Below are 26,791 nucleotides of genomic sequence, written 5' to 3'. Positions count from 1 at the left end.
TGTTTGAAGTGAGGGAGAGTGGAGGTACCACTGGTGTTTGAAGTGAGGGAGAGTGGAGGTACCACTGGTGTTTGAAGTGAGGGAGAGTGGAGGTACCACTGGTGTTTGAAGTGAGGGAGAGTGGAGGTACCACTGGTGTTTGAAGTGAAGGAGAGTGGAGGTACCACTGGTGTTTGAAGTGAGGGAGAGTGGAGGTACCACTGGTGTTTGAAGTGAGGGAGAGTAGAGGTACCACTGGTGTTTGAAGTGAAGGAGAGTGGAGGTACCACTGGTGTTTGAAGTGAAGGAGAGTGGATGTACCACTGGTGTTTGAAGTGAAGGAGAGTGGAGGTACCACTGGTGTTTGAAGTGAGGGAGAGTAGAGGTACCACTGGTTTTTGAAGTGAGGGAGAGAGGAGGTACCACTGGTGTTTGAAGTGAAGGAGAGTGGAGGTACCACTGGTGTTTGAAGTGAGGGAGAGTAGAGGTACCACTGGTGTCTGAAGTGAGGGAGAGTGGAGGTACCACTGGTGTTTGAAGTGAGGGAGAGTGGAGGTACCACTGGTGTTTGAAGTGAAGGAGAGTGGAGGTACCACTGGTGTTTGAAGTGAGGGAGAGAGGAGGTACCACTGGTGTTTGAAGTGAAGGAGAGTGGAGGTACCACTGGTGTTTGAAGTGAGGGAGAGTAGAGGTACCACTGGTGTTTGAAGTGAAGGAGAGTGGAGGTACCACTGGTGTTTGAAGTGAGGGAGAGTAGAGGTACCACTGGTGTTTGAAGTGAAGGAGAGTGGAGGTACCACTGGTGTTTGAAGTGAGGGAGAGTAGAGGTACCACTGGTGTTTGAAGTGAAGGAGAGTGGAGGTACCACTGGTGTTTGAAGTGAGGGAGAGTAGAGGTACCACTGGTGTTTGAAGTGAGGGAGAGTGGAGGTACCACTGGTGTTTGAAGTGAGGGAGAGTGGAGGTACCACTGGTGTTTGAAGTGAGGGAGAGTGGAGGTACCACTGGTGTTTGAAGTGAAGGAGAGTGGAGGTACCACTGGTGTTTGAAGTGAGGGAGAGTAGAGGTACCACTGGTGTTTGAAGTGAAGGAGAGTGGAGGTACCACTGGTGTTTGAAGTGAGGGAGAGTAGAGGTACCACTGGTGTTTGAAGTGAGGGAGAGTGGAGGTACCACTGGTGTTTGAAGTGAGGGAGAGTGGAGGTACCACTGGTGTTTGAAGTGAAGGAGAGTGGAGGTACCACTGGTGTTTGAAGTGAGGGAGAGTAGAGGTACCACTGGTGTTTGAAGTGAGGGAGAGTGGAGGTACCACTGGTGTTTGAAGTGAGGGAGAGTAGAGGTACCACTGGTGTTTGAAGTGAGGGAGAGTGGAGGTACCACTGGTGTTTGAAGTGAGGGAGAGTGGAGGTACCACTGGTGTTTGAAGTGAAGGAGAGTGGAGGTACCACTGGTGTTTGAAGTGAGGGAGAGTAGAGGTACCACTGGTGTTTGAAGTGCGGGAGAGTGGAGGTACCACTGGTGTTTGAAGTGAGGGAGAGTGGAGGTACCACTGGTGTTTGAAGTGAAGGAGAGTGGAGGTACCACTGGTGTTTGAAGTGAGGGAGAGTAGAGGTACCACTGGTGTTTGAAGTGAGGGAGAGTGGAGGTACCACTGGTGTTTGAAGTGAGGGAGAGTGGAGGTACCACTGGTGTTTGAAGTGAAGGAGAGAGGAGGTACCACTGGTGTTTGAAGTGAAGGAGAGTGGAGGTACCACTGATGTTTGAAGTGAGGGAGAGTAGAGGTACCACTGGTGTTTGAAGTGAGGGAGAGTGGAGGTACCACTGGTGTTTGAAGTGAGGGAGAGTGGAGGTACCACTGGTGTTTGAAGTGAGGGAGAGTAGAGGTACCACTGGTGTTTGAAGTGAGGGAGAGTGGAGGTACCACTGGTGTTTGAAGTGAGGGAGAGTAGAGGTACCACTGGTGTTTGAAGTGAGGGAGAGTGGAGGTACCACTGGTGTTTGAAGTGAGGGAGAGTGGAGGTACCACTGGTGTTTGAAGTGAAGGAGAGTGGAGGTACCACTGGTGTTTGAAGTGAGGGAGAGTAGAGGTACCACTGGTGTTTGAAGTGAGGGAGAGTGGAGGTACCACTGGTGTTTGAAGTGAGGGAGAGTAGAGGTACCACTGGTGTTTGAAGTGAGGGAGAGTGGAGGTACCACTGGTGTTTGAAGTGAGGGAGAGTGGAGGTACCACTGGTGTTTGAAGTGAGGGAGAGTGGAGGTACCACTGGTGTTTGAAGTGAGGGAGAGTGGAGGTACCACTGGTGTTTGAAGTGAGGGAGAGTGGAGGTACCACTGGTGTTTGAAGTGAAGGAGAGTGGAGGTACCACTGGTGTTTGAAGTGAGGGAGAGTAGAGGTACCACTGGTGTTTGAAGTGAGGGAGAGTGGAGGTACCACTGGTGTTTGAAGTGAGGGAGAGTGGAGGTACCACTGGTGTTTGAAGTGAGGGAGAGTGGAGGTACCACTGGTGTTTGAAGTGAAGGAGAGTGGAGGTACCACTGGTGTTTGAAGTGAGGGAGAGTGGAGGTACCACTAGTGTTTGAAGTGAGGGAGAGTGGAGGTACCACTGGTGTTTGAAGTGAGGGAGAGTAGAGGTACCACTGGTGTTTGAAGTGAGGGAGAGTGGAGGTACCACTGGTGTTTGAAGTGAGGGAGAGTGGAGGTACCACTGGTGTTTGAAGTGAGGGAGAGTGGAGGTACCACTGGTGTTTGAAGTGAAGGAGAGTGGAGGTACCACTGGTGTTTGAAGTGAGGGAGAGTGGAGGTACCACTGGTGTTTGAAGTGAGGGAGAGTGGAGGTACCACTGGTGTTTGAAGTGAGGGAGAGTAGAGGTACCACTGGTGTTTGAAGTGAGGGAGAGTGGAGGTACCACTGGTGTTTGAAGTGAGGGAGAGTGGAGGTACCACTGGTGTTTGAAGTGAGGGAGAGTGGAGGTACCACTGGTGTTTGAAGTGAGGGAGAGTGGAGGTACCACTGGTGTTTGAAGTGAAGGAGAGTGGAGGTACCACTGGTGTTTGAAGTGAGGGAGAGTGGAGGTACCACTGGTGTTTGAAGTGAGGGAGAGTGGAGGTACCACTGGTGTTTGAAGTGAGGGAGAGTAGAGGTACCACTGGTGTTTGAAGTGAGGGAGAGTGGAGGTACCACTGGTGTTTGAAGTGAGGGAGAGTGGAGGTACCACTGGTGTTTGAAGTGAGGGAGAGTGGAGGTACCACTGGTGTTTGAAGTGAAGGAGAGTGGAGGTACCACTGGTGTTTGAAGTGAGGGAGAGTGGAGGTACCACTGGTGTTTGAAGTGAGGGAGAGTGGAGGTACCACTGGTGTTTGAAGTGAGGGAGAGTAGAGGTACCACTGGTGTTTGAAGTGAGGGAGAGTGGAGGTACCACTGGTGTTTGAAGTGAAGGAGAGTGGAGGTACCACTGGTGTTTGAAGTGAGGGAGAGTGGAGGTACCACTGGTGTTTGAAGTGAGGGAGAGTGGAGGTACCACTGGTGTTTGAAGTGAGGGAGAGTAGAGGTACCACTGGTGTTTGAAGTGAGGGAGAGTGGAGGTACCACTGGTGTTTGAAGTGAGGGAGACTGGAGGTACCACTGGTGTTTGAAGTGAGGGAGAGTGGAGGTACCACTGGTGTTTGAAGTGAGGGAGAGTGGAGGTACCACTGGTGTTTGAAGTGAGGGAGAGTGGAGGTACCACTGGTGTTTGAAGTGAGGGAGAGTGGAGGTACCACTGGTGTTTGAAGTGAGGGAGAGTGGAGGTACCACTGGTGTTTGAAGTGAGGGAGAGTGGAGGTACCACTGGTGTTTGAAGTGAAGGAGAGTGGAGGTACCACTGGTGTTTGAAGTGAGGGAGAGTGGAGGTACCACTGGTGTTTGAAGTGAGGGAGAGTGGAGGTACCACTGGTGTTTGAAGTGAGGGAGAGTAGAGGTACCACTGGTGTTTGAAGTGAGGGAGAGTGGAGGTACCACTGGTGTTTGAAGTGAGGGAGAGTGGAGGTACCACTGGTGTTTGAAGTGAGGGAGAGTGGAGGTACCACTGGTGTTTGAAGTGAGGGAGAGTGGAGGTACCACTGGTGTTTGAAGTGAGGGAGAGTGGAGGTACCACTGGTGTTTGAAGTGAGGGAGAGTGGAGGTACCACTGGTGTTTGAAGTGAGGGAGAGTGGAGGTACCACTGGTGTTTGAAGTGTGGGAGAGTGGAGGTACCACTGGTGTTTGAAGTGAAGGAGAGTGGAGGTACCACTGGTGTTTGAAGTGAGGGAGAGTGGAGGTACCACTGGTGTTTGAAGTGAGGGAGAGTGGAGGTACCACTGGTGTTTGAAGTGAGGGAGAGTAGAGGTACCACTGGTGTTTGAAGTGAGGGAGAGTGGAGGTACCACTGGTGTTTGAAGTGAGGGAGAGTGGAGGTACCACTGGTGTTTGAAGTGAGGGAGAGTGGAGGTACCACTGGTGTTTGAAGTGAGGGAGAGTGGAGGTACCACTGGTGTTTGAAGTGAGGGAGAGTGGAGGTACCACTGGTGTTTGAAGTGAAGGAGAGTGGAGGTACCACTGGTGTTTGAAGTGAGGGAGAGTGGAGGTACCACTGGTGTTTGAAGTGAGGGAGAGTGGAGGTACCACTGGTGTTTGAAGTGAAGGAGAGTGGAGGTACCACTGGTGTTTGAAGTGAGGGAGAGTGGAGGTACCACTGGTGTTTGAAGTGAGGGAGAGTGGAGGTACCACTGGTGTTTGAAGTGAGGGAGAGTAGAGGTACCACTGGTGTTTGAAGTGAGGGAGAGTGGAGGTACCACTGGTGTTTGAAGTGAGGGAGAGTAGAGGTACCACTGGTGTTTGAAGTGAGGGAGAGTGGAGGTACCACTGGTGTTTGAAGTGAGGGAGAGTAGAGGTACCACTGGTGTTTGAAGTGAGGGAGAGTGGAGGTACCACTGGTGTTTGAAGTGAGGGAGAGTAGAGGTACCACTGGTGTTTGAAGTGAGGGAGAGTGGAGGTACCACTGGTGTTTGAAGTGAAGGAGAGTGGAGGTACCACTGGTGTTTGAATTGAAGGAGAGTGGAGGTACCACTGGTGTTTGAAGTGAGGGAGAGTAGAGGTACCACTGGTGTTTGAAGTGAGGGAGAGTAGAGGTACCACTGGTGTTTGAAGTGAGGGAGAGTAGAGGTACCACTAGTGTTTGAAGTGAGGGAGAGTGGAGGTACCACTGGTGTTTGAAGTGAAGGAGAGTGGAGGTACCACTGGTGTTTGAAGTGAGGGAGAGTAGAGGTACCACTGGTGTTTGAAGTGAGGGAGAGTGGAGGTACCACTGGTGTTTGAAGTGAAGGAGAGTGGAGGTACCACTGGTGTTTGAAGTGAGGGAGAGTGGAGGTACCACTGGTGTCTGAAGTGAGGGAGAGTGGAGGTACCACTGGTGTTTGAAGTGAAGGAGAGTGGAGGTACCACTGGTGTTTGAAGTGAAGGAGAGTGGAGGTACCACTGGTGTTTGAAGTGAGGGAGAGTGGAGGTACCACTGGTGTCTGAAGTGAAGGAGAGTGGAGGTACCACTGGTGTTTGAAGTGAGGGAGAGTGGAGGTACCACTGGTGTCTGAAGTGAGGGAGAGTAGAGGTACCACTGGTGTTTGAAGTGAGGGAGAGTGGAGGTACCACTGGTGTTTGAAGTGAGGGAGAGTGGAGGTACCACTGGTGTTTGAAGTGAAGGAGAGTGGAGGTACCACTGGTGTTTGAAGTGAGGGAGAGTGGAGGTACCACTGGTGTCTGAAGTGAGGGAGAGTAGAGGTACCACTGGTGTTTGAAGTGAGGGAGAGTAGAGGTACCACTGGTGTTTGAAGTGAGGGAGAGTGGAGGTACCACTGGTGTCTGAAGTGAGGGAGAGTGGAGGTACCACTGGTGTTTGAAGTGAGGGAGAGTGGAGGTACCACTGGTGTCTGAAGTGAGGGAGAGTGGAGGTACCACTGGTGTTTGAAGTGAGGGAGAGTGGAGGTACCACTGGTGTCTGAAGTGAGGGAGAGTGGAGGTACCACTGGTGTCTGAAGTGAGGGAGAGTGGAGGTACCACTGGTGTTTGAAGTGAGGGAGAGTGGAGGTACCACTGGTGTTTGAAGTGAGGGAGAGTGGAGGTACCACTGGTGTCTGAAGTGAGGGAGAGTGGAGGTACCACTGGTGTCTGAAGCGAGGGAGAGTGGAGGTACCACTGGTGTTTGAAGTGAGGGAGAGTGGAGGTACCACTGGTGTCTGAAGTGAAGGAGAGTGGAGGTACCACTGGTGTCTGAAGTGAGGGAGAGTGGAGGTATCACTGGTGTTTGAAGTGAAGGAGAGTGGAGGTACCACTGGTGTTTGAAGTGAGGGAGAGTGGAGGTACCACTGGTGTCTGAAGTGAAGGAGAGTGGAGGTACCACTGGTGTCTGAAGTGAGGGAGAGTGGAGGTACCACTGGTGTTTGAAGTGAGGGAGAGTGGAGGTACCACTGGTGTTTGAAGTGAGGGAGAGTGGAGGTACCACTGGTGTTTGAAGTGAGGGAGAGTGGAGGTACCACTGGTGTTTGAAGTGAGGGAGAGTGGAGGTACCACTGGTGTTTGAAGTGAGGGAGAGTGGAGGTACCACTGGTGTTTGAAGTGAGGGAGAGTGGAGGTACCACTGGTGTTTGAAGTGAAGGAGAGTGGAGGTACCACTGGTGTTTGAAGTGAGGGAGAGTGGAGGTACCACTGGTGTTTGAAGTGAGGGAGAGTGGAGGTACCACTGGTGTTTGAAGTGAGGGAGAGTGGAGGTACCACTGGTGTTTGAAGTGAAGGAGAGTGGAGGTACCACTGGTGTTTGAAGTGAAGGAGAGTGGAGGTACCACTGGTGTTTGAAGTGAGGGAGAGTGGAGGTACCACTGGTGTTTGAAGTGAAGGAGAGTGGAGGTACCACTGGTGTTTGAAGTGAAGGAGAGTGGAGGCACCACTGGTGTCTGAAGTGAAGGAGAGTGGAGGTACCACTGGTGTTTGAAGTGAAGGAGAGTAGAGGTACCACTTGTGTTTGAAGTGAGGGAGAGTGGAGGTACCACTGGTGTCTAAAGTGAAGGAGAGTGGAGGTACCACTGGTGTTTGAAGTGAAGGAGAGTAGAGGTACCACTGGTGTTTGAAGTGAGGGAGAGGGGAGGTACCACTGGTGTTTGAAGTGAAGGAGAGTAGAGGTACCACTGGTGTCTGAAGTGAGGGAGAGTTGAGGTACCACTGGTATCTGAAGTGAGGGAGAGTGGAGGTACCACTGGTGTCTGAAGTGAGGGAGAGTAGAGGTACCACTGGTGTCTGAAGTGAGGGAGAGTGGAGGAACCACTGGTGTTTGAAGTGAAGGAGAGTGGAGGTACCACTGGTGTCTGAAGTGAGGGAGAGTAGAGGTACCACTGGTGTCTGAAGTGAGGGAGAGTGGAGGTACCACTGTTGTTTGAAGTGAGGGAGAGTAGAGGTACCACTGGTGTCTGAAGTGAGGGAGAGTGGAGGTACCACTGGTGTTTGAAGTGAGGGAGAGTAGAGGTACCACTGGTGTCTGAAGTGAGGGAGAGTGGAGGTACCACTGGTGTCTGAAGTGAGGGAGAGTAGAGGTACCACTGGTGTCTGAAGTGAGGGTGAGTGGAGGTACCACTGGTGTCTGAAGTGAGGGAGAGTGGAGGTACCACTGGTGTTTGAAGTGAGGGAGAGTAGAGGTACCACTGGTGTCTGAAGTGAGGGAGAGTGGAGGTACCACTGGTGTTTGAAGTGAGGGAGAGTAGAGGTACCACTGGTGTCTGAAGTGAGAGAGAGTGGAGGTACCACTGGTGTCTGAAGTGAGGGAGAGTAGAGGTACCACTGGTGTCTGAAGTGAGGGAGAGTGGAGGTACCACTGGTGTTTGAAGTGAAGGAGAGTGGAGGTACCACTGGTGTTTGAAGTGAAGGGGAGTGGAGGTACCACTGGTGTTTGAAGTGAAGGGGAGTGGGGGTACCACTGGTGTTTGAAGTGAGGGAGAGTGGAGGTATCACTGGTGTCTGAAGTAAGGGAGAGTGGAGGTACCACTGGTGTTTGAAGTGAAGGGGAGTGGAGGTACCACTGGTGTTTGAAGTGAAGGAGAGTGGAGGTACCACTGGTGTTTGAAGTGAAGGGGAGTGGAGGTACCACTGGTGTTTGAAGTGAGGGAGAGTGGAGGTACCACTGGTGTTTGAAGTGAAGGGGAGTGGAGGTACCACTGGTGTTTGAAGTGAAGGAGAGTGGAGGTACCACTGGTGTCTGAAGTGAGGGAGAGTGGAGGTATCACTGGTGTCTGAAGTAAGGGAGAGTGGAGGTACCACTGGTGTTTGAAGTGAGGGAGAGTGGAGGTACAACTGGTGTCTGAAGTGAGGGAGAGTAGAGGTACCACTGGTGTCTGAAGTGAGGGAGAGTAGAGGTACCACTGGTGTCTGAAGTGAGGGAGAGTGGAGGTACCACTGGTGTTTGAAGTGAGGGAGAGTGGAGGTACCACTGGTGTCTGAAGTGAGGGAGAGTGGAGGTACCACTGGTGTCTGAAGTGAGGGAGAGTGGAGGTACCACTGGTGTCTAAAGTGAGGGAGAGTGGAGGTACCACTGGTGTCAGAAGTGAGGGAGAGTGGAGGTACCACCTTGCTGAGTGACGCCCTGGGAGTGTGACCGTCACTAAGGTTCTCCTTGCTGAGTGACGTCCTGGGAGTATGAACGTCGCTAAGGTTCACCTGGCTGAGTGACGCCTAGGGAGTATGAACGTAACTAAGCTTCTCCTTGCTGAGTGACGTCCTGGGAGTGTGAACGTCACTAAGGTTCTCTTTGCTGATTGACGCCCTGGGAGTGTGAACGTCACTAAGGTTCACCTTGCTGAGTGACGTCCTTGGAGTGTGAACGTCACTAAGGTTCTCTTTGCTGAGTGACGCCCTGGGAGTGTGAACGTCACTAAGGTTCACCTAGCTGAGTGACGTCCTGGGAGTGTGAACGTCACTAAGGTTCACCTAGCTGAGTGACGCCCTGGGAGTGTGAACGTCACTGTGGTTCACCTGGCTGAGTGACGTCCTGGGAGTGTGAACGTCGCTAAGGTTTACCTGGCTGAGTGACGTCCTGGGAGTACGAACGTCGCTATGGTTCACCTGGCTGAGTGACGTCCTGGGAGTGTGAACGTCACTATGGTTCACCTGGCTGAGTGACGTCCTGGGAGTATGAACGTCATTAAGGTTCACCTGGCTGAATGACGCCCTGGGAGTATGAACGTCACTATGGTTCACCTGGCTGAGTGACGTCCTGGGAGTATGAACGTCACTAAGGTTCACCTGGCTGAGTGACGCCCTGGGAGTATGAACGTCACTATGGTTCACCTGGCTGAGTGACGTCCTGGGAGTATGAACGTCACTAAGGTTCACCTGGCTGAGTGACGCCCTGGGAGTGTGAACGTCAGTATGGTTCACCTGGCTGAGTGACACCCTGGGAGTATGAGCGTCACTAAGGTTCACCTGGCTGAGTGACGTCCTGGGAGTGTGAACGTCACTATGGTTCACCTGGCTGAGTGACGTCCTGGGAGTATGAACGTCGCTATGGTTCACCTGGCTGAGTGACGTCCTGGGAGTATGAACGTCACTATGGTTCACCTGGCTGAGTGACGTCCTGGGAGTGTGAACGTCACTATGGTTCACCCTGCTGAGTGACGTCCTGGGAGTATGAACGTCACTATGGTTCACCTGGCTGAGTGACGTCCTGGGAGTATGAACGTCACTAAGGTTCACCTGGCTGAGTGACGTCCTGGGAGTGTGAACGTCACTATGGTTCACCTGGCTGAGTGACGTCCTGGGAGTGTGAACGTCACTATGGTTCACCTGGCTGAGTGACGTCCTGGGAGTATGAACGTCACTATGGTTCACCTGGCTGAGTGACGTCCTGGGAGTATGAACGTCACTATGGTTCACCTGGCTGAGTGACGTCCTGGGAGTATGAACGTCACTATGGTTCACCTGGCTGAGTGACGTCCTGGGAGTATGAACGTCACTATGGTTCACCTGGCTGAGTGACGTCCTGGGAGTGTGAACGTCGCTATGGTTCACCTGGCTGAGTGACGTCCTGGGAGTGTGAACGTCACTATGGTTCACCTGGCTGAGTGACGTCCTGGGAGTATGAACGTCGCTATGGTTCACCTGGCTGAGTGACGTCCTGGGAGTGTGAACGTCGCTATGGTTCACCTGGCTGAGTGACGTCCTGGGAGTGTGAACGTCACTAAGGTTCACCTGGCTGAGTGACGTCCTGGGAGTGTGAACGTCACTAAGGTTCACCTGGCTGAGTGACGTCCTGGGAGTATGAATGTCACTATGGTTCACCTGCCCGAGTGACGCACTGGGAGTATGAACGTCATTAAGGTTCACCTGGCTGAATGACGCCCTGGGAGTATGAACGTCACTATGGTTCACCTGGCTGAGTGACGTCCTGGGAGTATGAACGTCACTAAGGTTCACCTGGCTGAGTGACGCCCTGGGAGTATGAACGTCACTATGGTTCACCTGGCTGAGTGACGTCCTGGGAGTATGAACGTCACTAAGGTTCACCTGGCTGAGTGACGCCCTGGGAGTGTGAACGTCACTATGGTTCACCTGGCTGAGTGACGTCCTGGGAGTATGAACGTCACTAAGGTTCACCTGGCTGAGTGACGTACTGGGAGTGTGAACGTCACTATGGTTCACCTGGCTGAGTGACGTCCTGGGAGTATGAACGTCGCTATGGTTCACCTGGCTGAGTGACGTCCTGGGAGTATGAACGTCACTATGGTTCACCTGGCTGAGTGACGTCCTGGGAGTGTGAACGTCACTATGGTTCACCTGGCTGAGTGACGTCCTGGGAGTATGAACGTCACTATGGTTCACCTGGCTGAGTGACGTCCTGGGAGTATGAACGTCACTAAGGTTCACCTGGCTGAGTGACGTCCTGGGAGTGTGAACGTCACTATGGTTCACCTGGCTGAGTGACGTCCTGGGAGTATGAACGTCACTATGGTTCACCTGGCTGAGTGACGTCCTGGGAGTATGGACGTCACTATGGTTCACCTGGCTGAGTGACGTCCTGGGAGTATGAACGTCACTATGGTTCACCTGGCTGAGTGACGTCCTGGGAGTATGAACGTCACTATGGTTCACCTGGCTGAGTGACGTCCTGGGAGAATGAACGTCACTATGGTTCACCTGGCTGAGTGACGTCCTGGGAGTATGAACGTCACTATGGTTCACCTGGCTGAGTGACGTCCTGGGAGTATGAACGTCACTATGGTTCACCTGGCTGAGTGACGTCCTGGGAGTATGAACGTCACTAAGGTTCACCTGGCTGAGTGACGTCCTGGGAGTATGAACGTCACTATGGTTCACCTGGCTGAGTGACGTCCTGGGAGTATGAACGTCACTAAGGTTCACCTGGCTGAGTGACGTCCTGGGAGTATGAACGTCACTATGGTTCACCTGGCTGAGTGACGTCCTGGGAGTATGAACGTCACTATGGTTCACCTGGCTGAGTGACGTCCTGGGAGTATGAACGTCACTATGGTTCACCTGGCTGAGTGACGTCCTGGGAGTATGAACGTCACTAAGGTTCACCTGGCTGAGGGACGTCCTGGGAGTATGAACGTCACTATGGTTCACCTGGCTGAGTGACGTCCTGGGAGTATGAACGTCACTAAGGTTCACCTGGCTGAGTGACGTCCTGGGAGTATGAACGTCACTATGGTTCACCTGGCTGAGTGACGTCCTGGGAGTATGAACGTCACTAAGGTTCACCTGGCTGAGTGACGTCCTGGGAGTATGAACGTCACTATGGTTCACCTGGCTGAGTGACGTCCTGGGAGTATGAACGTCACCATGGTTCACCTGGCTGAGTGACGTCCTGGGAGTATGAACGTCACTATGGTTCACCTGGCTGAGTGACGTCCTGGGAGTATGAACGTCACTATGGTTCACCAGGCTGAGTGACGTCCTGGGAGTGTGAACGTCACTATGGTTCACCTGGCTGAGTGACGTCCTGGGAGTATGAACGTAACTATGGTTCACCTTGCTGAGTGACGTCCTGGGAGTATGAACGTCACTATGGTTCACCTGGCTGAGTGACGTCCTGGGAGTGTGAACGTCACTATGGTTCACCTGGCTGAGTGACGTCCTGGGAGTATGAACGTCACTATGGTTCACCTGGCTGAGTGACGTCCTGGGAGTATGAACGTCACTATGGTTCACCTGGCTGAGTGACGTCCTGGGAGTGTGAACGTCACTATGGTTCACCTGGCTGAGTGACGTCCTGGGAGTATGAACGTCACTATGGTTCACCTGGCTGAGTGACGTCCTGGGAGTATGAACGTCACTATGGTTCACCTGGCTGAGTGACGTCCTGGGAGTATGAACGTCACTATGGTTCACCTGGCTGAGTGACGTCCTGGGAGTGTGAACGTCACTATGGTTCACCTGGCTGAGTGACGCCCTGGGAGTATGAACGTCACTATGGTTCACCTGGCTGAGTGACGTCCTGGGAGTATGAACGTCACTATGGTTCACCTGGCTGAATGACGTCCTGGGAGTATGAACGTCACTATGGTTCACCTGGCTGAGTGACGCCCTGGGAGTATGAACGTCACTATGGTTCACCTGGCTGAGTGACGTCCTGGGAGTGTGAACGTCACTATGGTTCACCTGGCTGAGTGACGTCCTGGGAGTATGAACGTCACTATGGTTCACCTGGCTGAGTGACGTCCTGGGAGTATGAACGTCACTATGGTTCACCTGGCTGAGTGACGTCCTGGGAGTATGAACGTCAATATGGTTCACCTGGCTGAGTGACGTCCTGGGAGTGTGAACGTCACTATGGTTCACCTGGCTGAGTGACGTCCTGGGAGTGTGAACGTCACTATTGTTCACCTGGCTGAGTGACGTCCTGGGAGTATGAACGTCACTATGGTTCACCTGGCTGAGTGACGTCCTGGGAGTATGAACGTCACTGTGGTTCACCTGGCTGAGTGACGTCCTGGGAGTATGAACGTCACTATGGTTCACCTGGCTGAGTGACGTCCTGGGAGTGTGAACGTCATTATGGTTCACCTGGCTGAGTGACGTCCTGGGAGTGTGAACGTCACTATGGTTCACCTGGCTGAGTGACACCCTGGGAGTATGAACGTCACTATGGTTCACCTGGCTGAGTGACGTCCTGGGAGTATGAACGTCACTATGGTTCACCTGGCTGAGTGACGTCCTGGGAGTGTGAACGTCACTATGGTTCACCTGGCTGAGTGACGTCCTGGGAGTATGAACGTCACTATGGTTCACCTGGCTGAGTGACGTCCTGGGAGTGTGAACGTCACTATGGTTCACCTGGCTGAGTGACGTCCTGGGAGTATGAACGTCACTAAGGTTCACCTGGCTAAGTGACGTCCTGGGAGTATGAACGTCACTATGGTTCACCTGGCTGAGTGACGTCCTGGGAGTATGAACGTCACTAAGGTTCACCTGGCTGAGTGACGTCCTGGGAGTATGAACGTCACTATGGTTCACCTGGCTGAGTGACGTCCTGGGAGTATGAACGTCACTATGGTTCACCTGGCTGAGTGACGCCCTGGGAGTATGAACGTCACTATGGTTCACCTGGCTGAGTGACGTCCTGGGAGTATGAACGTCACTAAGGTTCACCTGGCTGAGTGACGTCCTGGGAGTATGAACGTCACTATGGTTCACCTGGCTGAGTGACGTCCTGGGAGTGTGAACGTCACTATGGTTCACCTGGCTGAGTGACGTCCTGGGAGTGTGAACGTCACTAAGGTTCACCTGGCTGAGTGACGTCCTGGGAGTATGAACGTCACTAAGGTTCACCTGGCTGAGTGACGTCCTGGGAGTATGAACGTCACTATGGTTCACCTGGCTGAGTGACGTCCTGGGAGTATGAACGTCACTATGGTTCACCTGGCTGAGTGACGTCCTGGGAGTATGAACGTCACTATGGTTCACCTGGCTGAGTGACGTCCTGGGAGTGTGAACGTCACTATGGTTCACCTGGCTGAGTGACGTCCTGGGAGTATGAACGTCACTATGGTTCACCTGGCTGAGTGACGTCCTGGGAGTATGAACGTCACTATGGTTCACCTGGCTGAGTGACGTCCTGGGAGTATGAACGTCACTATGGTTCACCTGGCTAAGTGACGTCCTGGGAGTATGAACGTCACTATGGTTCACCTGGCTGAGTGACGTCCTGGGAGTATGAACGTCACTAAGGTTCACCTGGCTGAGTGACGTCCTGGGAGTATGAACGTCACTATGGTTCACCTGGCTGAGTGACGTCCTGGGAGTATGAACGTCACTATGGTTCACCTGGCTGAGTGACGCCCTGGGAGTATGAACGTCACTATGGTTCACCTTGCTGAGTGACGTCCTGGGAGTATGAACGTCACTAAGGTTCACCTGGCTGAGTGACGTCCTGGGAGTATGAACGTCACTATGGTTCACCTGGCTGAGTGACGTCCTGGGAGTGTGAACGTCACTATTGTTCACCTGGCTGAGTGACGTCCTGGGAGTATGAACGTCACTATGGTTCACCTGGCTGAGTGACGTCCTGGGAGTATGAACGTCACTGTGGTTCACCTGGCTGAGTGACGTCCTGGGAGTATGAGCGTCACTATGGTTCACCTGGCTGAGTGACGTCCTGGGAGTGTGAACGTCATTATGGTTCACCTGGCTGAGTGACGTCCTGGGAGTATGAACGTCACTATGGTTCACCTGGCTGAGTGACGTCCTGGGAGTATGAACGTCACTATGGTTCACCTGGCTGAGTGACGTCCTGGGAGTGTGAACGTCACTATGGTTCACCTGGCTGAGTGACGTCCTGGGAGTATGAACGTCACTATGGTTCACCTGGCTGAGTGACGTCCTGGGAGTGTGAACGTCACTATGGTTCACCTGGCTGAGTGACGTCCTGGGAGTATGAACGTCACTAAGGTTCACCTGGCTAAGTGACGTCCTGGGAGTATGAACGTCACTATGGTTCACCTGGCTGAGTGACGTCCTGGGAGTATGAACGTCACTAAGGTTCACCTGGCTGAGTGACGTCCTGGGAGTATGAACGTCACTATGGTTCACCTGGCTGAGTGACGTCCTGGGAGTATGAACGTCACTATGGTTCACCTGGCTGAGTGACGCCCTGGGAGTATGAACGTCACTATGGTTCACCTGGCTGAGTGACGTCCTGGGAGTATGAACGTCACTAAGGTTCACCTGGCTGAGTGACGTCCTGGGAGTATGAACGTCACTATGGTTCACCTGGCTGAGTGACGTCCTGGGAGTGTGAACGTCACTATGGTTCACCTGGCTGAGTGACGTCCTGGGAGTGTGAACGTCACTAAGGTTCACCTGGCTGAGTGACGTCCTGGGAGTATGAACGTCACTATGGTTCACCTGGCTGAGTGACGTCCTGGGAGTATGAACGTCACTATGGTTCACCTGGCTGAGTGACGTCCTGGGAGTATGAACGTCACTATGGTTCACCTGGCTGAGTGACGTCCTGGGAGTGTGAACGTCACTATGGTTCACCTGGCTGAGTGACGTCCTGGGAGTATGAACGTCACTATGGTTCACCTGGCTGAGTGACGTCCTGGGAGTATGAACGTCACTATGGTTCACCTGGCTGAGTGACGTCCTGGGAGTATGAACGTCACTATGGTTCACCTGGCTAAGTGACGTCCTGGGAGTATGAACGTCACTATGGTTCACCTGGCTGAGTGACGTCCTGGGAGTATGAACGTCACTAAGGTTCACCTGGCTGAGTGACGTCCTGGGAGTATGAACGTCACTATGGTTCACCTGGCTGAGTGACGTCCTGGGAGTATGAACGTCACTATGGTTCACCTGGCTGAGTGACGTCCTGGGAGTATGAACGTCACTATGGTTCACCTGGCTGAGTGACGCCCTGGGAGTATGAACGTCACTATGGTTCACCTGGCTGAGTGACGTCCTGGGAGTATGAACGTCACTAAGGTTCACCTGGCTGAGTGACGTCCTGGGAGTATGAACGTCACTATGGTTCACCTGGCTGAGTGACGTCCTGGGAGTGTGAACGTCACTATGGTTCACCTGGCTGAGTGACGTCCTGGGAGTGTGAACGTCACTATGGTTCACCTGGCTGAGTGACGTCCTGGGAGTATGAACGTCACTATGGTTCACCTGGCTGAGTGACGTCCTGGGAGTGTGAACGTCACTATGGTTCACCTGGCTGAGTGACGTCCTGGGAGTGTGAACGTCACTATGGTTCACCTGGCTGAGTGACGTCCTGGGAGTGTGAACGTCACTATGGTTCACCTGGCTGAGTGACGTCCTGGGATTCAGTTTTTTTCCCCAGGATAATAATATTGAAGGTCAGGTGTTATGAGTGGCGTCGTTCTTGATGTTTTTATGTTGTTTGCTACACCTTGAGGGAGGGTCCTTGATGCTGGCCAGTATTATAATCATGAGGAGCGCTATACCCGTAGGGATGAATGGGAGGTATTCAGGCTTAATTTATGAAACTGGAGCACAGATCCAATTTCCTAAATCAAGAGCCCCTCACCAGCGTCAATGAACCTTCCTTGAGGGGGGGGGGCGGTGCTGGTGAGGAGCTCTTGATATAGGGAATTAAACCTCTGTTACAGTTCGTTGAAGAGAGTCAGAATGCCTTCTCTTCACCCCATTTGCTGTATCAAGGGCTCTTGATTCAAGGACTCAGACCTTCTCTCCCCTTCCTTGGATTAAATTTCATTATTTCTCATTTACTAAGCGCTGCATCACCCCTACTAATTTAGCGCTTCCTGTTGAATATAATCATCTTCCATCTTCCTCTAATACTTCAGTTTTTCCTTCCCATTTATCTTCATTTTCCTATTATTTCCCTTCTAGTCTCTTCTGTCCATCTCCTTCGCCATCTTTTCGCTTTAATAATTATTTTCCCACTTCTTATTGTCTCTTTGTTTCTTTGTTCTCCTCCACCTCTTCTCTTCCTCTGAATTATTCATTTCTAAAATTCTGTCTCGTGATGTTTGTTGTCACCTTCCTTTATATTATTATTGCTTTTCTTCTAGACCTCCCCCTCCCCCTCCCCATCCTCCCCCTCCCCGTCCCCCTCCTCCTCCCCATTCTCCCCCTCCCCCTCCCCCTCCTCCTCCCCTCCTCTTCCTCCTCCCATTCCTCCTCCTCCTCCTCCTCCTCCTGCACCCCCTCCCCCTCCCCATCCTCCCCCTCCCCCTCCCCCTCCTCCTCCCCATCCTCCCCTTCCCCTCCCCCTCCTCGTCCCCTCCTCTTCCTCCTCCCCCTCCCTCTCCCCCTCCCCCTCCTCCTCAAGGATACACTGTGTATTAAGGTCAAGGTGAACTCTGTGTAAATCCGGACAAAACTATTAACTGTTTTTTTTCATGTGTGGATGGCAGTGTTCAGGCGGTCCCTTTCTTGCTCCCAGATATACCAGGTATCCCTCGTCTTCACAGGATCTGCACCCAGGTACACCAGGGATACCTCACTCGCAGGATCTCTCTCTTACACTGAGGTAAACTCTCAGCTCAATTGATAGCTGCCTCAGCTTACACACTCAGAGTCCGGAGTTCGATCCTTGGACGAGTGGAAACATACATGGTTCCTTACACCTGCTGTCCCTGGTCACCTAGCAGTAAGTAGGTACCTGGGTGTTAGTCGACAGGTGTGAGCTGCATCCTGGGGGAGAGGACTGCAGGGCCACACTGGAAATAAGCCAGTCTGATGATAAGGCTTACCCTGGATTTCTAACCCTATACCTGGAGAGAGTTTCGGGGGTCAACGCCCCGAGGCCTGGTCTGTGACCAGGCCTCGAGGTGGATCAGGGCCTGATCAACCAGGCTGTTACTACTGGCTACACGCAAACCGACGTACGAACCTCAGCCTGGGTGATCAGGTAATGACTTTAGGTGCCTTTCCAGCTCTCTTAAAGACAGCCACGGGTCTATCAGTAATCCCCCTTATGTATGCTGGGAGACAGTTGAACAACCTTGGGCCCCTGACACTTACTGTGCTGTCTCTTATCGTGCTAGTGGGGGGGATGATGAATCTCATACCGAGTCTTTTGCTTTCGTAGTGAGTGATTTTCGGGTGCATTTTCGGTACTAGTCCCTCTAGAATTTTCCAGGTGTATATAATCATGTATCTCTCCCTCCTGCGTTCCAGGGAATACAGGTTCAGGAACCTCAAGCGCTCCCAGTAATTGAGGTGTTTTATCTCCGTTATGTGTGCCGTGAAGGTTCTCTGTACATTTTCTAGGTCAGCAATTTCACCTGCCTTGAAAGGTGCTGTTAGTGTGCAGCAATATTCCAGCCTAGATAGAACAAGTGACCTGAAGAGTGTCATCATGGGCTTGGCATCCCTAGTTTTGAAGGTTCTCATTATCCATCCTGTCATTTTTCTAGCAGATGCGATTGATACAATGTTATGGTCCTTGAAGGTGAAATCCTCCGACATGATCACTCCCAGGTCTTTAACGTTGGTGTTTCGCTCTATTTTGTGGCTGGAATTTGTTTTGTACTCTGATGAAGTTTTAATTTCCTCATGTTTACCATATCGGAGTAATTGAAATTTCTCATCGTTGAACTTCATATTGTTTTCTGCAGCCCATTGAAAGATTTGGTTGATGTCTGCCTGGAGCCTTGCAGTGTCTGCAATGGAAGACACTGTCATGCAGATTCGGGTGTCATCTGCAAAGGAAGACACGGTGCTGTGGCTGACATCCTTGTCTATGTCAGATACGAGGATGAGAAACAAGATGGGAGAGAGTACTGTGCCTTGCGGAACAGAGCTTTTCACCGTAGCTGCCTCTGACTTTACTCTGTTGACTACTACTCTTTGTGTTCTGTTTGTGAGGAAATTATAGATCCATCTATCAACTTTTCCTGTTATTCCTTTAGCATGCATTTTGTGCGCTATTACGCCATGGTCACACTTGTCGAAGGCTAGGATTTTCCAATTGTATATTATCAAGTATCTTTCTCGCCTGCGTTCCGGGGAATACAAATCAGGGGACTTCAACCGTTCCCAGTAATTTAGGTGCTTTATCGTATTTATGTGTGCCGTAAAAGTTCTCTGTACATTCTTCAGGTCAGCAGTTTCGCCTGCCTTGAAAGGGATCGCTAATGTACAGCAATATTTTAGCCTAGTAAGAACAAACGATTTGAAGAGAATCATCATGGAATTGGCATCACTAGTTTTGAAGATTCTTCTTATCCATACTATCATTTTTCTAGCAGATGTGGTAGATACATTGTTGTGGTCTTTGAAAGTGAGATCCTCTGACATTATCACTCCCAGGTCATTCACATTAGTCTATTGTGTGGTTAATAATCTGAATAAGAGCTTTAACCGTGGAGGACGGGAAAGAATCAGGCAGCCACTATAAGGTAACCCTTCGCTGATGCCTAATTTGGGTGTCCCGTAGCTCGGTTGGAAGCGCACTTAGCTCACCGAGGTTCGCGGTTCGATCCCTGGTACTGGTGGAAATATTAGGGCCTGTTTCCTTAAGACACCTGCTGTCTCTGTTAACCTAGCAGTAAACAGATACCTGGGTGTTAGACGGCTGGTGTGGTTGCATCCTGGGGACAAAATTAACCCAACTTTTTTTTTGCCTGAAATGCTCTGTAAAACAGCAGAATTTTCTATATAGTATGTCACTGATGTCGGCTATGGTCTGTATAAGTTGTATCATGTACTTGTAGAAATAAAGATTATTATTATTATTGTAATCCCTCGCATGGTGTGAGTCTCCAGATAGACACTACGTACCACTAAGAAGCGAAAAACAGAGCTAGGTGATTAGGTAGCTGACGGTGGATCGAGCCTCCACAACTCTGTAATTAATGACTCAAGGATTTGGGGCTTTCTATGAATATTAAAAATAAAGTCTATAGTAAAAATTTTAATAAACTTATAAAAACTATTACACTTTCCGAGATGAGAGGGAAAAAAGAGACTTATCTGTTAATCTCTTGGAATATAAAAAAAAATTACCTATTGTGAGAAATACTGAGAGAGTCTGCTTACCAGAGGGACAGGAGGCACAAACAGGTTTTTATGGAGGGAGGAAGAGGAGGTGGGGGCAAGGGTAGGGAGGACGGTAGAGTGAGAAGGTTGGAGAAAGGGAGGGAGAGAAGGAGGGAGGATATAAGCCCAGCAGCATACCAAGTTAGTTAGTCATTGAGTGGTAGCCTGGCGGACAGTGTATAGTGGAAGGTTCTCTGGAGTGCTTGTACACTATGTTGACACGGGTAAGCTGATCCTCCCATCACAAGCCTTCCTAAGGGGATCATCCTTACTAAGGATCTTTCTCAAAATAATCTTTTAGGGAGAGTCCTTCATAGGAAGGATTCGTAAGATCTTAACTAGGATTCTTTTTAGGTAAGATCCTCCATAGATTGGATAATTCGTAGCAAGGATCATGCGACACGTTGCAATCTGTGACAGATCTAGCCAGCCTATAGCACGTTATGAGATAAACGTTCTAGTGAAAATGGGGAACAAATTTAGTGTCCTTGTGGTAGATGAAGGACAAACTAATGAGATTTGATAATGGAAGCGAATGTATTCACTCAGAATACCTTTATTGAAGACTTTTTGTTGTTGTTCTTGTTCCCTGGACCTTGATGAACTGATTGTGTTGTGGGACCTCTGAGTACTGCGAGGACTGGTAGTACTGCGAGGACTGGTAGTACTGCGAGGACTGGTAGTACTGTGAGGACTGGTAGTACTGCGAGGACTGGTAGTACTGTGAGGACTGGTAGTACTGTGAGGACTGGTAGTACTGTGAGGACTGGTAGTACTGTGAGGACTGGTAGTACTGTGAGGACTGGTAGTACTGTGAGGACTGGTAGTACTGTGAGGACTGGTAGTACTGTGAGGACTGGTAGTACTGTGAGGACTGGTAGTACTGTGAGGACTGGTAGTACTGTGAGGACTGGTAGTACTGCGAGGACTGGTAGTACTGTGAGGACTGGTAGTACTGTGAGGACTGGTAGTACTGTGAGGACTGGTAGTACTGTGAGGACTGGTAGTACTGTGAGGACTGGTAGTACTGCGAGGACTGGTAGTACTGTGAGGACTGGTAGTACTGTGAGGACTGGTAGTACTGTGAGGACTGGTAGTACTGTGAGGACTGGTAGTACTGTGAGGACTGGTAGTACTGTGAGGACTGGTAGTACTGTGAGGACTGGTAGTACTGCGAGGACTGGTAGTACTGTGAGGACTGGTAGTACTGTGAGGACTGGTAGTACTGTGAGGACTGGTAGTACTGTGAGGACTGGTAGTACTGTGAGAACTGGTAGTACTGCGAGGACTGGTAGTACTGTGAGGACTGGTAGTACTGTGAGGACTGGTAGTACTGTGAGAACTGGTAGTACTGCGAGGACTGGTAGTACTGTGAGGACTGGTAGTACTGTGAGGACTGGTAGTACTGTGAGGACTGGTAGTACTGTGAGAACTGGTAGTACTGCGAGGACTGGTAGTACTGTGAGGACTGGTAGTACTGTGAGGACTGGTAGTACTGTGAGGACTGGTAGTACTGTGAGGACTGGTAGTACTGCGAGGACTGGTAGTACTGTGAGGACTGGTAGTACTGTGAGGACTGGTAGTACTGCGAGGACTGGTAGTACTGTGAGGACTGGTAGTACTGCGAGGACTGGTAGTACTGTGAGGACTGGTAGTACTGTGAGGACTGGTAGTACTGCGAGGACTGGTAGTACTGTGAGGACTGGTAGTACTGTGAGAACTGGTAGTACTGTGAGGACTGGTAGTACTGTGAGAACTGGTTGTACTGTGAGGACTGGTAGTACTGTGAGAACTGGTAGTACTGTGAGAACTGGTAGTACTGCGAGGACTGGTAGTACTGTGAGGACTGGTAGTACTGTGAGGCCTGGTAGTACTGTGAGGACTGGTAGTACTGTGAGAGCTGGTAGTACTGTGAGGACTGGTAGTACTGTGAGGACTGGTAGTACTGTGAGGACTGATAGTACTGCGAGGACTGGTAGTACTGTGAGGACTGGTAGTACTGTGAGGACTGGTAGTACTGCGAGGACTGGTAGTACTGTGAGGACTGGTAGTACTGTGAGGACTGGTAGTACTGCGAGGACTGATAGTACTGCGAGGACTGGTAGTACTGTGAGGACTGGTAGTACTGCGAGGACTGATAGTACTGCGAGGACTGGTAGTACTGTGAGGACTGGTAGTACTGTGAGGACTGGTAGTACTGCGAGGACTGGTAGTACTGTGAGGCCTGGTAGTACTGTGAGGACTGGTAGTACTGTGAGAGCTGGTAGTACTGTGAGGACTGGTAGTACTGTGAGGACTGGTAGTACTGTGAGGACTGGTAGTACTGCGAGGACTGGTAGTACTGTGAGGACTGGTAGTACTGTGAGGCCTGGTAGTACTGTGAGGACTGGTAGTACTGTGAGGCCTGGTAGTACTGTGAGGACTGGTAGTACTGTGAGGACTGGTAGTACTGTGAGGACTGGTAGTACTGTGAGAGCTGGTAGTACTGTGAGGACTGGTAGTACTGTGAGGACTGGTAGTACTGTGAGGACTGGTAGTACTGTGAGGACTGGTAGTACTGTGAGGACTGGTAGTACTGCGAGGACTGGTAGTACTGTGAGGACTGGTAGTACTGTGAGGCCTGGTAGTACTGTGAGGACTGGTAGTACTGTGAGAGCTGGTAGTACTGTGAGGACTGGTAGTACTGTGAGGACTGGTAGTACTGTGAGGACTGGTAGTACTGTGAGGACTGGTAGTACTGCGAGGACTGGTAGTACTGTGAGGACTGGTAGTACTGCGAGGACTGGTAGTACTGTGAGGACTGGTAGTACTGTGAGAACTGGTAGTACTGTGAGAACTGGTAGTACTGTGAGAACTGGTAGTACTGTGAGAACTGGTAGTACTGTGAGAACTGGTAGTACTGTGAGGACTGGTAGTACTGTGAGAACTGGTTGTACTGTGAGGACTGGTAGTACTCTGAGGACTGGTAGTACTGTGAGGACTGATAGTACTGTGAGGACTGGTAGTACTGTGAGGACTGGTAGTACTGTGAGGACTGGTAGTAATGTGAGGACTGGTAGTACTGTGAGGACTGGTAGTACTGTGAGGACTGGTAGTACTGTGAGGACTGGTAGTACTGTGAGGACTGGTAGTACTGTGAGGCCTGGTGGTGCTGTGAGAACTGGTAGTACTGTGAGAACTGGTAGTACTGTGAGGACTGGTAGTACTGTGAGAACTGGTAGTACTGTGAGGACTGGTAGTACTGTGAGGACTGGTAGTACTGCGAGGACTGGTAGTACTGTGAGGACTGATAGTACTGTGAGGACTGGTAGTACTGTGAGGACTGGTAGTACTGTGAGGACTGGTAGTACTGTGAGGCCTGGTGGTACTGTGAGAACTGGTAGTCCTGTGAGAACTGGTAGTACTGTGAGGACTGGTAGTACTATGAGAACTGGTAGTACTGTGAGGACTGGTAGTACTGTGAGGACTGGTAGTACTGCGAGGACTGGTAGTACTGTGAGGACTGGTAGTACTGTGAGGACTGGTAGTACTGTGAGGACTGGTAGTACTGTGAGGAATGGTAGTACTGTGAGGACTGGTAATACTGTGAGAACTGGTAGTACTGTGAGGACTGGTAGTACTGTGAGGACTGGTAGTACTGTGAGAGCTGGTAGTACTGTGAGGACTGGTAGTACTGTGAGGACTTGTAGTACTGTGAGGATTGGTAGTACTGTGAGGACTGGTAGTACTGTGAGGACTGGTAGTACTGTGAGCACTGGTAGTACTGTGAGGACTGGTAGTACTGTGAGAGCTGGTAGTACTGTGAGGACTGGTAGTACTGTGAGGACTGGTAGTACTGTGAGGACTGGTAGTACTGTGAGGACTGGTAGTACTGTGAGAGCTGGTAGTACTGTGAGGACTGGTAGTACTGTGAGGACTGGTAGTACTGTGAGGACTGGTAGTACTGTGAGGAATGGTAGTACTGTGAGGACTGGTAATACTGTGAGAACTGGTAGTACTGTGAGGACTGGTAGTACTGTGAGGACTGGTAGTACTGTGAGAGCTGGTAGTACTGTGAGGACTGGTAGTACTGTGAGGACTTGTAGTACTGTGAGGATTGGTAGTACTGTGAGGACTGGTAGTACTGTGAGGACTGGTAGTACTGTGAGCACTGGTAGTACTGTGAGGACTGGTAGTACTGTGAGAGCTGGTAGTACTGTGAGGACTGGTAGTACTGTGAGGACTGGTAGTACTGTGAGGACTGGTAGTACTGTGAGGACTGGTAGTACTGTGAGAGCTGGTAGTACTGTGAGGACTGGTAGTACTGTGAGGACTGGTAGTACTGTGAGGACTGGTAGTACTGTGAGAACTGGTAGTACTGTGAGGACTGGTAGTACTGTGAGGACTGATAGTACTGTGAGGACTGGTAGTACTGTGAGGATTGGTAGTACTGTGAGGACTGGTAGTACTGTGAGAACTGGTAGTACTGTGAGGACTGGTAGTACTGTGAAGACTGGTAGTACTGTGAGGACTGGTAGTACTGTGAGGACTGGTAGTACTGTGAGAACTGGTAGTACTGTGAGGAATGGTAGTACTGTGAGGACTGGTAATACTGTGAGGACTGGTAGTACTGTGAGGACTGGTATTACTGTGAGGACTGGTAGTACTGTGAGGATTGGTAGTACTGTGGGGAATGGTAGTACTGTGAGAACTGGTAGTACTGTGAGGACTGGTAGTACTGTGAGGACTGGTAGTACTGTGAGGATTGGTAGTGCTGTGAGGACTGGTAGTACTGTGAGAACTAGTAGTACTGTGAGTACTGGTAGTACTGTGAGAACTGGTAGTACTGTGAGGACTGGTAGTACTGTGAGGACTGGTAGTACTGTGAGGACTGGTAGTACTGTGAGGATTGGTAGTACTGTGAGAACTGGTAGTACTGTGAGAACTGGTAGTACTGTGAGAACTGGTAGTACTGTGAGGACTGGTAGTACTGTGAGGATTGGTACGATACTACGATACGATACTACGTGCCGCAAAATGCCCATCTCACACTATACCACTCACTTATTTATCCATACCTCACCTATGCTATTTGTGCTTGGGGATCAACTGCAGCAACACACCTAAAGCCAATAATAACCCAACAAAAAGCTGCAGTAAGAATAATCACTGAATCCCATCCCTGGCAACACACCCCCCCACTCTTCATAGACCTAAACTTACTCCCAGTTCAGTACATCCACACTTACTACTGTGCAATCTACATCTACAGGGCCTTAAACTCTAATATCAACCTTGACCTAAAACGCTTTCTTGATAGTTGTGACAGAACCCACAGGCATAACACCAGACACAAACATCTCTACGACATTCCCCGTGTCCGACTAAACCTTTACAAAAATTCAATGTATGTCAAAGGCCCTAAAATCTGGAATACCCTACCTGAGAACTCTAGAACTGCAGACACATTCATCACCTTCAAAACTACCATTAGAAAACATCTTATCTCCCTGATACACCCTGTCAACTAACTACACGAATACCACCTGGTGGTTCACACTTACACTCACTGACTCATTTGACCATAAACAGAAATATTAATCTCAATATTAAAATAATGAATCTTAACTAGTCATAAGTTGGCCTGTGATACTCCAATACTGAAACTATGTATAGTGCCAAAACAAAAGCATTCACATTGCTAAACTCACAAACTAGTATTTAGTCACTTAGCCATAATACCAACTTACCTCATAATTTGTAATATTTTACAATTAAGAATAAAACTAAGTCTGCCCGAAATGCCTAGCCATGCTAGGTGTTCTAGTGGTACACTCTGTAATTATTATTTTACTACATGTAAACCACACAATAACCAAATTCTGTAAACTCAGCATTGTAATACTTATAGAGAATAAAGTTTGAATTGAATTGAATTGAATACTGTGAGAACTGGTAGTACTGTGAGAACTGGTAGTACTGTGAGAACTGGTAGTACTGTGAGGACTGGTAGTACTGTGAGGACTGATAGTACTGTGAGGACTGGTAGCACTGTGAGGACTGGTAGTACTGTGGGGAATGGTAGTACTGTGAGAACTGGTAGTATTGTGGGGCCATGAACAGTGGATGGATTGCTCATCTGTCTATGTAAGAGCATATGCTATTGTGAGAGGATGTAGGATGTTCTCTGAATCTCGTGTTGTGTTCTGTTGATTGAAAGGCCAAGTTGCAAGTGCAAAACCATAGTAACAATGTGAATAAGGAGACATTTATTATGGGATCTTATGTAACCCTTCTGGTTCCTAATATTCTCCCTCGTTGGATGGTTTCCTGGATAACTAAGAATATTATTCCTCACATATCTACGAGGTGGTGGCAGCATCCACTTATCATGTTGCATTATAACCCATCATACCTGCCACAGGGAGGCGGTCCCGTGGCTTTGTTTGCAACGCTCTCGCCTTACACATTGAGTGCCCGTGGTTCGATCCCCGACCCGGGAGGAAATGTTGGGCACGTTTCTTTACACCTGCTGTCCATGTTCACCTAGAAGTAAGTAGGAACCTGGGTGTTAGTCGACTGGTGTGGGTGGCATCCTGGGGTACAAGATTGAAGGACCAAAGTGGAAACAAGACAGTCCTCGATGACGCACTGACTTTTTGGGTTATCCTGGGTAGATAACCCTCCTCCGGGTTAAAAATTCAAACAAATCTTATCAGGTTGGATCCAAGGAAGGAGAGAGCCGTTCCGATTGCTTGGACCAAGAGCCCTTCACCAGCATCAGTGTAA

General features: G+C 50.4%; 1 long non-coding RNA gene across 1 annotated transcript in view; it reads left to right on the top strand.

Moving 5' to 3' along the window:
• Window positions 1-20,171: 20,171 nt before the first annotated feature.
• The window catches only part of LOC138853526 (uncharacterized), a 52,551-nt gene continuing 45,931 nt past the window's right edge, over window positions 20,172-26,791 (top strand). Inside the window, exon 1 of the long non-coding RNA XR_011392702.1 lies at window positions 20,172-20,247. This is a non-coding gene — a long non-coding RNA (uncharacterized lncRNA). The remainder of the gene's footprint in view (window positions 20,248-26,791) is intronic.

The sequence above is a fragment of the Cherax quadricarinatus genome, chromosome 32 (genome assembly GCF_038502225.1).
Source record: "Cherax quadricarinatus isolate ZL_2023a chromosome 32, ASM3850222v1, whole genome shotgun sequence".
NCBI classification, from domain to species: Eukaryota; Metazoa; Arthropoda; class Malacostraca; order Decapoda; family Parastacidae; genus Cherax; species Cherax quadricarinatus.
Note: the sequence above shows the minus strand (reverse complement) of the source record. Positions and strands in the feature narration are given on the sequence as shown.